This window comes from Gouania willdenowi, chromosome 17, assembly GCF_900634775.1.
Source record: "Gouania willdenowi chromosome 17, fGouWil2.1, whole genome shotgun sequence".
Lineage (NCBI taxonomy): Eukaryota > Metazoa > Chordata > Actinopteri > Blenniiformes > Gobiesocidae > Gouania > Gouania willdenowi.
Genome location: NC_041060.1, coordinates 23,171,532 through 23,189,957, shown reverse-complemented (window position 1 = coordinate 23,189,957; position 18,426 = coordinate 23,171,532). Strand labels below are relative to the sequence as shown.

The window sequence follows — 18,426 nt, the reverse complement described above, 5'->3', positions numbered from 1 at the left end:
CTCTATGTCACGTATGAGAAGATTGATATTAATTAATATCTCGATAAATACCGTTTGCTGATGTAAAGAAGACAATAGTCATTCATTCTTGATGGAACCTCAGCTAATAAAGAGATGCTGCAGGTTTCTGATGATGTGCATGTGCTGTAGAATTGTATTGTGCAGATTAGTGAGTGAACATAAAACCAGTAGTATTTAAAAAAAACATGTTGAGAGATGAAAAGGGAGTGAAAGTAAAAACCTTACTAATTTTTACTGCTTGTAAATTCAATTTACAATAGCATAAAACGGTGCTTGTCCTTCCTCCAGCTCAGCCTGTGATTACAAACTGTCCTTTTCAGTGTTTAACCCTTCTCTGTGCTCTCAATGCGCTGAGCCCATGGGAGCGTCTGACCGTTGTGACATCAGCAGTTTCTGGGTAAGGACAGCGAGTCACCAACAGGAATCTCAAACTTCCTGCTGGAGGAGAGAATCCGTTCTGTTTGGTGACGGCCGTGAATAAATGAAAACATGGTTGAAATGGAAAATTCATCCAACAATCGGAGGCAGTTTCTGTTCACGACAGCATCGGATGCCTCTTCCTCATTCTCTCCGACATGCTCCTCGGCTGCTGATGCTGATGGTGGCTCTGTTGCCATGGTGACCCCCGTTGAGAGATGCGCCGCTGTGGTTACTGCATTTCTCCACACCCAGCCCGGGTCACATGACTTGTCGATAAACAGCTTGTAGAGAGCCGCTGCGTCATAATTCAGACTAATTATCATCCATGTACAAGCAGCGCAAAAATATTTAAATGATAAACATTTTTATGAAAACAATGTGGTTGAAATTAATAAATACAGCAGAGAAACATAATCAAAATGAAAAGTCTAAATAGTTTTCCTATTATTTTATCAAACAAACAACAATTTAACACATACATATATATGATTGATTACACATGTATACATACACAAACTTATGTATGGAGGTAGATTTGTGTCTTTATTATTCAATAAATTAAAAAAAAAGAATTGCATTGCTTCTTTTCTTTGATTGAAACTGTTTTTTTTTTGATTGATTGAATAATAAAGACACAAATCTACCTCCATACTTACATACTTACTGTATGTCACTTATTGTAAAGCAAACAAAAGAAGGAAACACCAGCACACCCTGTATTGTAAAACTGGAAGAACATATCTAACTAACATCTCTCCGTTAATGGGCTTAACTGAACTAGACATCTGCAATCTCAGCTGGTTGTCAACTTTTTATTTCAACTCAGGGGTTTTGCAACCTGGATTATTGCTCGCTCACAAACAAGGGGTGGCGTTTGCAGCGTCACAAACATGGAGAAACCGTACATACTTCACCATCGAGGAACAGACAATTATTGTTAAGAAATATGAAGAATCAAATTTCATAATTCACTCAAAAAGCAACACTGTAGGAAAAATGAGGAAGGAAGGGATGCTGGCAGACAATCGCCGACTCTGTTGATGCAGAAATTTGTAAGATTATACAATCATAAATGGAAAGCACTCTGATCAGTTAGTTTCACTTTATTACGGCAGATATTTGTGGTAGAGCTTTGTCAGATGAAAATCCACCTTTCATAAAGGATGTCATTTGATAAAATGAAAGGATTGCATCCACCCCTAAATATTCTATCTCTCATAAGCGCACCTCTATTACTATTAACGCACCAACGTTAAGGATCTTCAAGCCATTTAGAACAGGTTAGCTGTTCAGCACACGTTACCATGGTGATTTGCCCACGTAAGAAGTGAACCAGTTTTGTAGTACAGAAAACTCAGGGTTAACACTGAAGTTCCCTCGATAACAGAAAATCTAACTTTGTAGTACAGGCCTCTCTGCACTACTTTGATCATATGAGAGCAGACATGAGAAACTGATGGAGGATAATTTTATATGGCCCCCAAAATAAATCTGCTTAAAATGTAAATGGAAAAGTTAATTTGACACCAACTGTTCATCTACACATATCACGCAGTTGCATCATGTGTCCAAAAGGGATTTCATACACATACACATACATTCAGCAGCCGAGTTATGCTCACAAGTCTATGAAATAATGGGTTGGACCATATGTCGTGCAACAAAATTTCACAATATTAAAACATCTATATCTTTGATGGTAAAAGTAGTATTGTGATACTGTAAAGGGGGGGTGAAGCATATACCTTGCCATTTTTGCTACATCTGTCCCAAGTGAGCATGTTTTTTTTGTTTTTTTTTTAACTACAGGATACATAGTCAATGTCCAAAGGTCTCAATTGCTGCCATTAAATGTAGACATGTTAATATTGTTAAAAATATAAAATGTCCATAACTTACATACATTTTATTTCATTTTCTAAATAAAACTTGTGATGCAAAGTTCATGTACATATAGGGATATTTCTTTTGAAGAATACTGACATGATACGGCTTTAATTTTATACTGGCATGAATTGTCAGTCTGTTTTTGTAGTTTATTATTAGAGTGGTACTTTTTGGACTTTAACTAGAAAAATTGACGTTACCCAGATTAAATATGTAAGTAGCCCGGAGTTAGTCAAAAAAGGCGCTATATAAATCCAATTCATTATTATTATTTTTCAAACTGAATTTTTGGGGTCTTTTTTCCAGTCATTGTCTCGTGAACTTTGTATAACGTCCCACCCACTACTAATGAACTTTCTTGAGTTTACATCTCATAACTCCACCTTCCATATGTATATACAGGTACATATACATCTGATATATACGTATACTTTTATCGAGCTTGTTGTTGTTTATTTGAACTTGTTGCTGTTTTTTCCCTGTGATTTTTGTGTATTGTAGTTGTTTTGTGTTTTTTGGAATCTTTATCCATATTTTTTCAATTTCAATATTATTCTGTCATTCTGTGTGTTTTTGCTTTTAATTTTTAAAATAATTTTTAGTCATTTTTGTGTTATTTATGTTGTTTTTTTATGCATTGTTGTGTATTTTTAAGTAATTTCATGTTTTTCGTCATCATTTTGACTGTTTGTCTTGGGAGCTACACAAAATTAAACCGATAGCTGCCAGTTTCCCATTTTTGATCTACGTTAACAAATCTATAACCTTTCCAACACTTTTGATGTTTTTGTTTTGATTGTGTCTCACGTGTAGATCCATCTGTAGCTCTACATCAGGTTGCCTGTGCGCGTGTGTCTGTGTATTTATATGCTGTGTCTCTCAGAGACTCGTTACAGCTGCTTAGCTGCAGGACTTCAAATAATAGTAACACCTGGGACCCCTTCATTGTCATCATCATCTCTGTGTTGGTGTGATGTTGTTTTGTTTGGTGTTGAAGGCATTAGTCAGCGTGTTATCACAGTGACACCAGTCTACACGCAGATGAGGACAGAAGTGGGAACATTTTGTCTGAGCTGAGATGTTCTGATCGGAGACGCGGCGGATGAAGAGGCTGTCTAATTTGTGTGCTTCACCATCCTTCACTTTAACTTCTACCTGCTCCTTTTTTTTTTCTGCTGCCATGTCAGAGTTTCTCACGAAATGACATTCAGTGACTGAGGCAGTGACTTAAAACTGTATTTAACTCTGTGATACATAGTGCTTGGACTATTGGGGCCAATTAGAGAACCAGCAGTCAAACCACGCATTAAAGAGTAACTAAACCCAGAGGTCTTGGCTGATAAGTGTCTAGGCTGGAAATTCAAGAAATTTCTTGATGATGCAGGGCGAGACTCCTGCAACATTTATTACACAGTCTATACCCCCCTACGCTATGCTAACTAGCTACTCAATACTGATTATTCCTCTCTATTCACAATTATATCAATCAATCTCGAGTACACAGGTCACAAACCACCATTCTCACTCAAAAGCAAAAGTTGATTGTAATAGCGAGGTTTCAACCCATAAAGGCCAGTCACTCATACATTTCTACAACAAAAAAAATGTCAAATTGAAATATTTTGACTGAAATGTCAAGAGTTGGAGAAGAATCAATCAACAGCACAACTTCATACCTAAATACATTTGTTTTTTGTAGTTTTAGTTAACCTTTCAGAGTTTACCCATTTCTATTTTGTTTCCATTTCGTCAGCTTATCCTAATTTTCAAATGTTATTACTGGCTATTAAACTTACCAAAAACGTACCAAATATGCTTAATATGGGTAATTGTGTTAACTATTGTTAGTTTCTTATTTCTTTGCTGCACAGCTTGACCTAAAGCATGCGCTAACATCGGATTAGATTTGACTTCTGTCTCTTTCCTAAACTTGCTACACATTAGGTCACCTGGTTTACAATGTAAAATATCATGCAAATTTGTGGTATTGACCAAAAACATGTAGGTGAGGGGTAAGTCTGTGTCATACAGCAGTTTCCAGTATAGGTCTCGTATAGGTGGGGAAGTCCGTCCTATTACGTTATATTACATCAGGACCAGTGTTATGCTAGTGACTGAAAAAAAGTAACTAGTTACTTCATTCACAAAGTAACTCAGTTACTATTTTGATTACTTACGCCAAAAAGTAATGCGTTACTGGAAAAAAGTAACTAAAAGTAATAATGTAAAGTAAGCTGTGCATATTCCAGGTGCATATTCTGCTGTTGAAAATGTGAAAAAACTAATTCACAGCATTTTTCTCAGCTACACAATGCTAAACATATCAGGCTAATGAGCTGCTGTTAGCAGTGACTTAGTTTGGCTGACTTGTCCCTGGATAACAGTCACAGTACGTTAAAATCCAGCCGCAGCGTTAGCTTAGCTTCACTGATGCATCTTTTGGAGACAAAAATAATTTGCGCATTTCCACTCTGAGAAGCTCGTCTTGTTCTCGCATTGATTCGCCATGACAATGCTTCTTCTTCGACTGTTTTACCGTGTTTGGCACGGCATCCCGCAAAAATATGTAGCGCCACTGTAAACAGGAAGTACACTGCAGCGAGCAATGTTACGGACAAACGCACCATATTGTAACGGTAACGGCGTTATTTCTTTAGAATTATATTGCGTTACAGTACTAGTTACTGTCAAAAGTGATGTTGGGGCGGTAACGTGTTACAAGTAACGCGTTACCGCCCCAACACTGATCAGGACGAGTGCCCTTGTTTATGTGGAAAAACTGTGTGAAAATGCATATTGGGCCAAACCTGCATGTGAGGGTATACTTTCTGTCATATTGCAATTTCTGGTGAGTTTTGATTAAACAAGTAATAATTAAGAAATTGCCAAAGCTTCAGAAAGGGAATTTTGTCAACTTCCATCTGGTTTCCACAATTATGGAAAATCAGAGGCTCTACACAGACACCCACTGTGTTTTAAAATCCCACAGAGATTACTCCTGATTGATTTAACATGTCCCATTAGCGGTGGGAACCTCTGGGTACCTCACGATACGATACACAGCTCACGATGACGATTATCTCACGATATGACGGTATTGCGATTATTGATATATCGGTCAGAAATCAGTCTACAATAATCAATGACATAACAAGAAAAAAAAGATTAAGTGAAAAATACAATTTTTATTTTATCTCTGAAAGACAATAAATTGAAAAAGTGTCCTATGAACAGTGACACTATTTTAGTGCAACATTTCTGTAAATAAGTGTCAACATACCAATGTAAATGAATAAGTATCTCCAATAGTGCTTTCTGTAAACAAAAAATAGGGTCTTTCTTACCAGTGACACCATTATAGTGCAATATTCCAGTAAACAATATATTGGTTCCTTCAACAAACAGTGATAACATTTCTGTGAAAACCTAAAACCCATTTTAGTGAAAAAGCAGAAAAGGTTTTGAAAATAATAAAATAAATCTTAAATTAAAAAAAAACAACACAAATTTAAAATAAAATAAATAAAATCGACATTTAGCGCGAGCATATCGATAACTGATTGTGCAAAAAAAATATTCCCATATCGAGATATCGTCAGACTCCTATGTCCCATACAATTAGACAACAAGGAACATTAATAAAAGTTAGCACTGCACTTATTTGTTCTGTCTTCTTTGGGCCATACCAAGAGTCCATTGTCCCTGTTTTGATCTACAGTCTAAGTGGAGACTGCAGGGTTTGATCAGAACTCAGCAGCTCCTAACTCTTCCTGCAGGACGTCCACATTTAAACCTATAAAGGAGCCATGTGAGTGGGGAGTTGGCTATAATTATTGACCGCACCAGATTGGCTCTTACAGCAGATCTTTAGTAGACAGCTCATCACTACACAAAGCACTGACATGCTGTTTCCACAGTACACAAAGCGCATTAGTTGGAAATAGGTGCGGTCTGGTTGGTCACGTTTAACAGATGTACAGGCTGTGTGTTTGGTAATCTGTTGTTGAGTTGAGTGCCCCATGTAGGATAACTCATGCAGCAATTTCCAGCCGTGGGGCCTCATTTTAAACTTTTGGTTAAGCACAAAACGGGGCCTGAAAGATACGCACGACACTTCCTGCGCAAAGTTTGTGATTTATGAGAATATATACAGTGTAGTTTGAGTGTGCGCACCGGTGCTATAACTCTGACCCTGGCGCACAAACATTTTGGAAATGTGGAGAAACCACGGCGCTGGTGGTCAGATTCATCTCATACATCTCATCCACGTAATCCTAAATATCCAAGCCTATAGTCTTACAGATGTGAAGAGTAAGCCATTAGGTCCAGGAATGCAAATATCTTCATATTAAGGCTCTGAGGGAAAATGTATACATATACGAGAACCATAAAATGTGCGTACAATCAAATCTACAAGCGGACAAACTTGCCACATGGCTGCATCCACACATGCTTCATTCATCCTGACACACTGCAGTGTCTGCGGCATGGAAAACCATTTGACGTGCTGTGCTCTTCCCCAACCCACACATCGCGGAAGAGGTGAGCTGTGCCTTTGTTGTGGACCTGCACCTTCCAGAAATGATGAGTTTCAACTGGGAAGGTGTGACATGATGTGGGCTCAAGTGTGTCCTGTAGCTGACACGCTCTGTTGGTGCTATGCCTCTCAAACCGCTTTATCTTCACCTGCCACATTTCACACTGTTTACAGCAGTAACAACAGCTTTAAGTAACTCTGGCCTTCACCACTCACAAGCACCTCGTCCTCGTTCTGAATTTCCTTTTCCTGAGCGATTATGATTGGCTAAGGCGGCGTCATGTTCCATGGTAGCCAATCAGAGCCAGGGTTTTTACACGTGCCAGCACACACGCCACACACACAACCTTTACAGATTTGATGAAGCAGCAGAGAGAAAAAAGTTGGCATTTTTAAGGTGACGATACAAACACTACTTTAAATTAGTTGTGGTCAAAGGCAAGAACGTGTATGTGAAGTGTTCACTATATCCAGGAGTGAAGACTTTGTCGACATCTGTTGTAAGAAACTCAAATTTAATGAAGCACCTCACAACGACACACGCATCTAAAAAATCTGAATTATTTGACATATAGCAACTTTTTTTTTTTAACAGTAACAAAAATAGTTACTTTCCTTGGTAATGAGTTACTTTTATTATAGAGTAATTCAGTTACTAAAGCAGTTACTTTTTGGATCAAGTAGTGAGTAACTATAACGAATTACTTTTTTAAATTAACGTTCCCAACACTGCCTGTAATAGATATTAAACAGACAGACACAAAGCACACACACCACCCACCTACAACACATCAGTAACAGATATGGAACACATCAGTAATACATCTGTAATATGCATTAAATGCAGCCGAAAACCACATATGACATACAGTTCCATCTATGCTCTACATTTTGTCCAACTGCACAATGGTTATTTTTTCCTCATGCCTAATACACAAACAAAAAGCTTTATGAAAGTTATTTATTTATTTTGGAGGGGCTTGTCTGTTCTCATAATGAAACACTGAAGAGGCGGGCGGTGTTTGTGCGTCATGTCACCAGAGTGTATACCTTGATATGAAACCTGCAAGCTGTTCATAGAGAGCTTCTGTGCACTGCACAGCAGCTGAAGATGTAAATGTGTGGCCCTCGAGCAGATTTACAAAGTCATCGCAGATGTTTTGCTGTGGCTGTCAGGAAGGAGGAGATGTAAAGTGAGGACAGAGGTGCTAGAAGGCTCTTATGATCCCTGCTTAAGGACAGGGATCATAAGGTTGCCTCTGAGGACCTGGTAAAACACTGGCAGACACTCAAAGAGCTGAAAGAAAAAAAGTACTGTAGTTGAGCATCTTCTTGAATGGTAACCAAACCCCAAAACCTTTTTTTTCTGCTAAATTCATATGTAATTGGATATGAAGTAGTGTTGGTGGTTGATTAGTGCTGGGCGGTACACTGGTTCATGCTGAATACCGGTGTATATTTTCCTTATGATATGAATTTTTAATATACCATCATTGGTATATTTGATTACGCAACGTTTGGAATGCTACGCTACGGACCCTTTTCAAAATAAGAATCATGCGACTGCGAGGCGGGGGGAAGATAAACAGTGTAAATGGACATTGAAAGCTCTGAACCTGCAGAACTAGTAGAACATGATGACAGAAGAACTTGTGCCAAAGACAGGATCATCTGGTTTCCCTGGCTCCAAATTTGTAAATGTTGAAATGTGTGATTGTTTCTATTATACAGGATAATCTTGTGAGCCAAGGTGCACTTTATATTACTTTTATATGTTCAATACTGGTTTCAAAGCAATACTTTTGAAAGAAGTCATAACTAATGCAAGTTGCATAATTTTGTTTTATCATTTTATTTGTTTGGATGTGTATATAGACCTCAAAGCAATGTAAGTTTTCTTTTTAGAATCATTTAATTTAGCTCTGTGACGTTAGTTATATTATTGTGTTATAGGCCTGTTACTGGTGGACGTGTGCTACAGATGTGTTCCTGGTGCGTCACATGTGTATTCATGGTGTTTTACTGGTTTGGTAAAGAAATCTGCAAGTGTCATAGAGGCTTGTGTATTGAATGGTGAACAGGTGTGATAATGAGTGTGTTACAAGTGTCTGTCATTTAGTGCTGAGTCATAATCTGATGAGGGTGTCGTGATTGAGTAGAGATTTTTTTTCATTTGACTGAATGGACCCCCATGTTGTTTGTGTTTGACATTTAGGGGCGGATTCACTAAATGTTTAGGAGTATTAAAATGTGTGCAAATGTCACTCAACGCGCTAATAAGATAAAAAAAAAAAAAACCCCAGGAAATAAGGACTGTGCGTCATAATGCACCCTCAATCTATTTAGCGCGTTTCCCACTGATCAATACAGTATGTAAAGTAGGCGGATCTCATAAGGGGCGCAAAAAAAATTGGAGGGAGAAATGCAAATATATTAATGCAGTGGACGTAATGCAATTCATCAAATCTGAAACTGTTTGCTGTGATTGTTTTAGCACCGGAAAATAGTACGGGTGCAAACACACACGCAGAGATCAGCTGCAGTAAATGTTGACACAAAACACATCAAAGGAAAAAAAGGCTCCAGTTAACCTTTCTAGTATATTCTATAAAATAATTTGAATAAAACAATAGTCAATTTTTACCCGCCACTGAATAAGAAAATGCAGAGTAAAGTGCTGCACACCAGCGGCGGTGTGAGTGTGAGTGGAGTCTGGTGTGGCTGTGGTGGAGAAAGGATGCTGTGACGCACCGCTCCAGCGATGTTTTGACCGTCAAACTCTCGTGTCAAGTTGATGGATGGAGCATCAGGCCAGAATCAGCTGATCAGATGCATAATTTACGCAGTGATGGCACAATGTTTACATATGAGAGTGTGGCTGCACAGTGCTACTCAGGAGCTCAGACCTGAAGGATGATGCTCAGTAGATCGTCTTCAAATGGTGCCGATCGACTGATTGATAGACTCTGTTGCTGCATTAACTCAGATCAATGGCATCGACCGATCAAATAATACGGTTTCTGTCCAAATCTGCCTGTTTTTCATGGACTGATCAGAGCAAAGATACAGGACCTGATGCAGCAGCCACATTAAATTAGGGGGGAAAAATCATTAGGTTTTAAAGTTATTTAAAAAAAAAAAAAAAAAAAACAATTTCTTGGTTTATTTATTTATTTTATTTTTAATGTTTGTGCAGCAGACAGAGAAGTCCATCTGCCTCCAATTGAACTTCCTCAATGTCATTGTGTGCTTCTGCGCACTCACCTCTCCACATTAAATGAGCAAAATGCTCATTTAAATAGGGCGGTCTCCACCACTTCTGCACGTGTACTAATCATTGCTGCGATCTTGGTGAATTCCTTTCAGCAGGTGAGGAAACTGCGTCACCAAAGGATTTAGAGACGTGACTGGTTTACCACCCTTTATTTCAGATCTTTGTGAATCTGCCCCTCAGTGTATTCAACTCATTTTACTCTCATGAACCTCATCTAGTAACAACTCAAACCTTCAGTCAGAAAGTCAACTCCATCATAATAATTGTTAGAACATTAACAATTATGTCCTGAGGTTTGTGCTAATTCAAAATCCATTCTCGTTTGAGGTTAATAAGATTGCCTGTAATTAAATTAATGAGATAAACTTTCAGGGCTACCAGCAGCTTCCATTGCTGAGACAAACAGACAGTTGAAGCTGAAGAGCTTCCCGCAGAGCTGCTGTCTGTAGGCGGAAGCGGCGGCGTCGCTCAGCTCTGATTTACATAAAACACAAACACAAAAAAGTGCCTCTAGGCTGAAGACGAGATGCAGACATTCACAGCACTATCGATTTTTGAACAAGCAGGGAAACATTTCAGGAGGACATCTGGGCCTGACACACCAAACACTGATTCGTCCACAAATGCAAGCATAAATCAACACAAAGTCCAAACCGTCACATTTGATGTGTATAACAGAGAGCTGGTGGCATCGAGCTCCCTGAGACCTTCACACCACATCTGTGACTCTGACTGCAGTCCAAACACAGAATGCAATAAAGCAGCATCAATCCACCCTGAATAATTCCTGAATAATTAACTATGTCACCATAGAGCCTGCCTGATAAGTCAAACCAAACCCAATGACTGACAGCACTGCTCACAAATCCCACCATTGTAAACAGTGTTAATCATTTAGGTAGCCTATCAATCAATCAATCAATCAATCAATCAATCAATCAATCTTTTATTTGTATAGCGCCAAATCATAACCAATGGTATCTCAAGACACTTTACAGTAGAGCAGTCTTAAGGACGGACTCTTCATTTTATGGATACACACATATGCATATATACGTATATACACATACATATGTATCCCACACCCAACATGAATTCATCATGGCGGCAAGGAAAACCTTCTGTTAAGCAGCAGGAACCTTGTGTGGATCCCATTCCTATGATGAACAGCCATCCACGTTATGCTGTGTTGGGTGTGTGCAGAGGAGAGGGTGGAGACAGAGTTGTTGAGACTCTGTAACTCCACACTGAGGATCCCACGGACCTGCAAGACAAAAGCCAGAAGGAGTACAGGAGCAAACACACAAGGGAAGAAGCAGACATAGAGGGAGTGTTTGAGAGAGGAATGGGACCCTCTCCGGTCCCTCTCTAACCTAAATGACCTCTCTCTTAACGCCCTCTCCAACCGAGCATGCCAGACCCCCCCGGCAGTCTATGCCTATTGCATCTTAACTATGAGCTGGTTCCTAACTAAAAGCTTTACCAAAGAGGAATGTTTTGAGCCTAACCTTAAAGGTAGAGAGGGTGTCCTATGAATTTGTTCCTCTAACACTAACCACCAGCAACTAACTAACTTAAAGGTGCAGTCTGCAACTCTTATAAAAGTGACTTTTTTTAATATTTGCTAAAGCTGTCACTGTATAAGGACAGCTGTACATCAAACTAGTAGTTTGTGTGAAAAAAACAAGCTAATTGAGTCCCCCCTGCTGCTCCTGCAGCCTTTGGTAGATTGCCAGAATGCACTGTGACCGAGCAAAAAGAACCAATCAGAGCCAGGATTGTGTTTGATGGAGTATCTGAGAGCTGTTGCTCACAGTCCCCGCCCCTTTCCCGGGTCTGGAGCGCCGTCTTTTTTGCAGTGTATGGTCTTGAGGAGTAGAAGATGGAATTAGTGACTTTTCTGCTTGAAAGGTAATTACTGCTGCTTGATTTACATTATGTTTAATTTGTAATTGTTACACTAGAACTCTGTAGTGCTTGTGTTCGTGTGCGCGCAGCAGCCTCTGTGTGGGCTGCTGTAAGTGACAGTGTGTTGTTGTCATTTTATATTACTGTGATGATGCTGTCGGACTAACGTTAGCTTGTTCTCTCCTCTGAGGGAGGGACTTTGGAAAGTTTGGAGGCAGGGCAAGAGAGCAGCTGGGAGGGAGGGGGAGAGAAGGATCTGAGAGTTGTGGACTGCACCTTTAAAGCAATGTGTATTTTCACTTTTAGCTGAAAAATTAGCACTGACCAGTATAATTATATTTTTATATTACTGGTATGCCGCTTGTGTATCAATGGTCTGTTACTGGCAGTGTTGTGCTTGAACGCGTTTAGTGAAGGATCGTTCATATTTTGGGTGAACATGAAAAGAACATGCTGTGTTTATGTCTGATGAATGTTGTTTTGTGTGTTCATTCTCAGAGGTGTAAATAGTACTGATGTATCCTTTTTAATGTCAAAAAAGTAAACCACACACATAATTATTGTCCTACCACTGATCGTCCTCCAAGATAGAAATCTCACATTATTAAACAAGATCTAACAACAACTACTAGATGGTTCGATTAGTCTTTCGCCCCTATACTCAGATCACTACCGATTGGCACATCAGGACCGCTGCGGGCCTCCACCAGAGTTTCCTCTGGCTTCGCTCTGCCCAGGCATAGCTCACCATCTTTTGGGTCATATCGCACGCACTCAGGCTCCACCTCAGGTGGGCAAGACGGACCGGTGGTGCACCTCTGGACGACCGCGAGAGCCTTCCTGGGATCCTACCTAACTCGCCACGTTCGCTAAGTCACATCCATGGGACAAGGGGCAACTGCGGAGCCCCTGGGCCAGGCAGGGTGCCTTGTCCCTGGGTAGAGTGCTGGCTGGTAGGGCCTGGAAGTGGGATGTGGTCGCCCACAGACTAAGTCCCTTCCATGGGACCATTCTGAACGTTGTCATGGCAAATTTGCGGTTGACCTCATTTGGAGACATGATTTATTGCTCTGGTTGAGTGATGGAGTCCAGGCGAGGCATTGATGATTTTATAAAAAAGGTTTATTATAAAACTAAGTAAAAAAGAGTACAAAGTGGAACAAGAATTGGTGACCGCCCGGCCAGGCGATCCGAAGACAGAGACCCGCTCTGTCTAACAGTTTCACAGCTTAAGCTTTTATACAGATAACATAAGAAGTTCCACCCTGAGGTAAGGAGAAGGGGGGAGTCAGATTCCCAACAGTGGAAACATTTGAGGATGATGAAGACGTGTATATTATGAGGAAGATTGGGCGCCACTCTTATCTATCCTTGATAGTGTGTGCGTTCGTGTATATCTGCATGTGAGTTTGAGTTTTGGCTTTCAGCAGAGACTCTGTGTTGCACTGAGTACAATACGATCTGTACTGTTTAATCTAACATGATTCAGCTGTTCAAAAGTGCAAAGAGTAATGGAGTCATCATGTATTAAAACATGACAAATTGTACACCTGAACAGACATTTGACGATATGATGATGAATGTAAAAATTGCCATAACAACGTGTTTAGTGAACAATCGTTCATATTTTGGGTGAATATGAAAATAATATACTGTATTTATATCTGATGAATTTTATTTTGAGTGTGTTCTTGTAAAAGGTGTAAAGAGTACTGATAAATCCTACTCAAGTAGAAGTACTGTTACTTGATTGAAATTGTACTCTAGTACAAGTAAGTCATGCATAAATAACTGAAGTACAAGTAAAAAGTAGCTCAATTAAATAGTACTCAAAGTAAAAGTTACTAGTTACTTTCTTCCCCCACATTTATTTTTGGTAATTAATGTTGCCATGGTTCCCTTGCATACAGTAAACATTTCATGTATAAACCTAAAAAGGAAAAGACCAAATCTTACACAATTAGAACTTCATTTATTTCCCACAAAGGCATCTGTATAAAACAAGTTTGATCAAAATGTGCAATTCTTTTTTAAATAAAATAACACCAATAAATTAAATTCAAAATAAAAAAGGCTGTAAGTATTGCTACATTTATGAACTCATGTTAAATGTGGGTAACAACATAATAGGGAGAAACCTGAACTCAAGAAAGTGGCTGGTTGTTGATCAGAAAGGCCATGAATAGGAACGTGTTATGTTCAATGTGCCTTCATAAGATCATGTAGAAACCATGAAACGGAAGTAAAAAAACACCAAATCTGTCAACACCGCAGAGTCGTATCTCTGTATGCGTCATCAAATGGAGGCAGCAGGCGGCACCACGGACAAGCACTACCTCAGATTCTGTCTCCATGATAAATAAACCTATGATCACATAAAATAATTTTATGAAAAGGTCACATCTTCTGGACTTTGTTGTTCACAGTTTGCTGCAGTTTAGAATGGTCTCCTTGAGGGGTTTACTATTTGCAGTTGTAATTTGTTTGTAGAACCTACCTGCTATATTTCTGCAGTATTGCTTTGTTTAGGTTCCTTTTTTGTATGGACTGAAATGGAATTTGATATGAACTGTTTCCAGGTTTGGAAAATGTTGAATTGGAAAAATATTTTGACCTTTAGGATGACTGTTCTTTTCTTTGTTTGTTTGAATAATTTCTCATTAAAAAAGACCATTCAAGCAGCAAGTTTGTGAGATTATACTGTATAGGGGAAACCTTTTATTTATTTAATATCAGGACTCATCATGAAATAACTCGCATGCACGTTTTGTGACATAATCACACACATAATCACATTTTCCTTGGGAGCAATTACACTCAAACTGCTCTTCAAGAAAGATATAAAAAAAAAACCCACTAATTTCATCAGCGTAACATCCTTGATAAACACTGCTTTGAGAATTTAAAGTTGTTGAAACGGACTTGTTTCATCTACAAAACTCTAAATGTCCTTGGCCAGCCTCCTCTGAGGGAATTTAATAAATAGGAAATCGACAGCGGTGTCGGCACCAGGGCCACTTCTAGAGGGGACTGTGAACTGCCGTTCAGACGAGCCACCTTCGGACAAAACGTATTATTAGTCAAAGGATGCACCAATTGGAACTGTTTCCTAATCATAACATTAAAACTCGTGCGAAGAAATGGCTAAAGAATAATCAGTCCTGACTGATCTGCTTCCTTTCATTTTAACCGTTCTTCTTATAACCTGTGTTGAGCTCTGCCTGTATGTTTGTAATGCATGTATGGTTGGTTTTGTTTATGTGATGTTTAATGTTAGATGTAAGGGACTACGGATGTAAATTAGTTTTTTTGTTGTTGTTGCTATATCCAGCATGTTTACATCACTGCATTGTTTATGTCCATGAATGTGTGCTGCCCCTCCCAATTAAATGAATGAACAAATAAAAAGTAAGAAGCCCTCGGACAATAATCAATAAATCAGTTAATTGTACGATAAACGAAAATGAATTTGATTATTTTGTCAGCCTGCATATCAGGGTTGGGGGTCAATTATAACTGTAATTGCATAATTGATAATTAATTACAGTTATGATGTAATTGTAGTTTAAAAAATGTGTTGATGTCATAATTGTAATTAAGTTTTAATTGAGTTTATATCATTGACTTTGTAATTGTGATTGCCATGAAAAATTATAAAATTATCAATTGTAATTTAACACAAAACTGGGGAACCATGTTACAGTTCTATGTACAGTTCTACACATACTGTATGTAGTTAATTAATAAAATGTTTACCACTTTGAAAACAGTGAAATGGAGGGATATACTGACACAAAAAAAGGCTCAGACGCCCACACCAAAAATATCAAAACCTATATTTTTGGGGCGGCAGTGGCTTAGTCTGTAGGGACATGGGTTTGGAACTGGAGGGTCGCTGGTTCAAGTCCCAGTACGGACTAAAAGAACAGAAGTTGCTCTGGTAGCTGGAGAGGTGCCAGGGCACCTCTCAAGCACCTCAAGGCACCCTTGAGCAAGGCACCGACCCCAACACTGCTCCCCTCATTGTAAAGCGACTTTGAGTACCCAGAAAAGCACTATATAAAATTGATGTGTAATAATAATAATGTTTTCATTGATTAGGAAACCTAACAAGGAAACTAATAGATAGGATAGATATTTGTTTTTTGCGTATTTTACACAGACTGATTTATTATAATAAGAGATACTATCACAAAAGGAAGCTTTGGTTTTATTAGGTAATTTATTTCAGGCTCAGTAATTGAGATGAATTGTAATTGACTTTCTGAGGTTAAAAAAATAATTGTAATTGGGAAAAATGCTGGTCACTTTAATCGTAATTTAACACGGGTAATTGAAAACGTAATTGTAACTGAAAAATGTAATTGACCACGCCCCCCCAACCTGTGTATTGTTATATGGATGTGTGGAAAGGTGTTGTGAAGCATGTCCAACGGGTGAAAAAGAGGTGCTCAGCATGTTTTGCAGTTGGTTATCAAGGTTGTGTTAAAGGTGTGTAGATAGTGACAACAAATTTAGAAACACTAAAGGTTGCGTTTACGACCGCTTCTGTCCCAGTTCAGTGAATTTTGATTTAATCAAGCCATAATAAGCACCTGTTCTGAGCTCATCCTAAAGGGAGCGGTCAAAGACAGGACTGTCAGGGGCCATACATCAGCATATGTCATGAGCAAATCATACATTTATTTTTTTTCTCATTGAGTTTGTATACACTAGGGCTGGGCAATATGAACCAAAGCTCAATATTTTTTTCTCAAAATGGTGACATACGATATTAATTTTGATATTTTCTAACACAATAAAGTCATATCAGAAGGACAAATCTGGGTTAAATTTCCTAATGAAAAATGCCACAAAGGCATATGTATGAACAGCTGCACAATATGTGCCACTTGTGGCTTTTTCCTCCTATAAGGGACAGCACGTGTGAGTGAGTGTTGTAGTGTGGCTTGTTTAGGGGCAGGTCTGTGTTAGTACATTCTCAGAAATCCACTTAACTGCTTTCCATGCTGTTCTGAGAAATAACGAAAGCAGCGACTCCTGAAACGAGTAGATTAATACAAAATAAGCTATAAAATATATATCTCACAAATATGGAAAACATGTAAAGGACACTGTTTGACTGTATTGTATGAATAATATTGAATATTTGTATAATGTGATTTGTACTGCGATTGCATAAATAAAAACAAGGTAAAAAAAAAAGAAGATGTATCTTGATATAGGCAATATTGTCATTTTCACCAAAATAAAATACTCAATATATCTTGAATCTCGATATATTGCCCAGCCCTAGTATACACACAGTCAGTGTGTGGTGGATTTGCTTTGGCCCTCAGTAATTGGATGTCATCACCATAACACATACAAAACACTTTTCTGCTTTTTGCATCTGTGGTTATTAGCTGGTGAAAACTGGTGCAGTCACGTCAGAGGTTTGGGCTGATTGGAGAAAATACTCCATCAGAACAGGATTTTTCCTCTGCTGTTGTTGTTCCTGATTGTTGTTTGTGTCTGCAGTAATGAAAGCATCACTGTTTGTACCAAACCACTGCCTCCACAATAGTGTGGCTCTGTGTGTGTGTATAAGTGTGTGCTTCCGTTGCGTCAGTTAAGCTCTCGCTCAGACAGAAGCATCTTCACCTAATGAACCCTGAGAAATGTAAAAGCTACAGCCCTGAAACCACAAAAGCCCTGCATGTGTGCGTGGTTGTGTGTGCGTGTACATGCAGGAGGGGGCACAGTAGCTGCAGCTGTTCCTCGGATATGTCCTTTACCTGGAACACATGCGTAAGCTCATCATCGTCGCCATCATCATCATCTGCTGCTCTGCAGATGGTCTCCTGATGTCCTTGTGATTTAACAAGCCTGGTACAGGCAATTATTGCCCCTGATGAGATGAGCAGCTGAATCTTTTGGATTTGGTGTCAGATTGTCTTATATTACAATCTGGATGTGATGCTCAGGCACAGTGTTAGTGTGTGATGATGAAGACAGTGGGTTAGTCGTCTTCTCTGACCTTTGCAGGGAGATGGTGTTTATGCTTTAATTACTAGAATCACTGAAGTTTCTCCTAGAGATATACTGCAGGTTCCTGAGATGCACACAATACCATCAGCTGAGTGCAAGGCAGAACGACATTTAGAGAGAAATGCCAAACTATGATGGTTTCCAGTTTCACATGCTTCACGAGAATCCGAGAGATTTAAATTGTTCTTGTTACACGATCTGAAAACCTGGTTCTGCAGGCTCTGTGAGAAATGGTTAGTAACTAATTGACAATCTGATGTGGGCGGGGTTTGCGTTTCTTTCTCTGGTTTAATCAGCATGGATATGTGTGCGTGTTGAATGAACAACGTTATGTGTTGTGGACACGCAG

General features: G+C 39.0%; 1 protein-coding gene across 3 annotated transcripts in view; it reads left to right on the top strand.

Annotated features, from left to right (window-relative positions):
• asic1c (acid-sensing (proton-gated) ion channel 1c) overlaps window positions 1-18,426 on the top strand; it is a 64,013-nt gene that overhangs the window by 8,502 nt on the left and 37,085 nt on the right. The window lies entirely within an intron of this gene.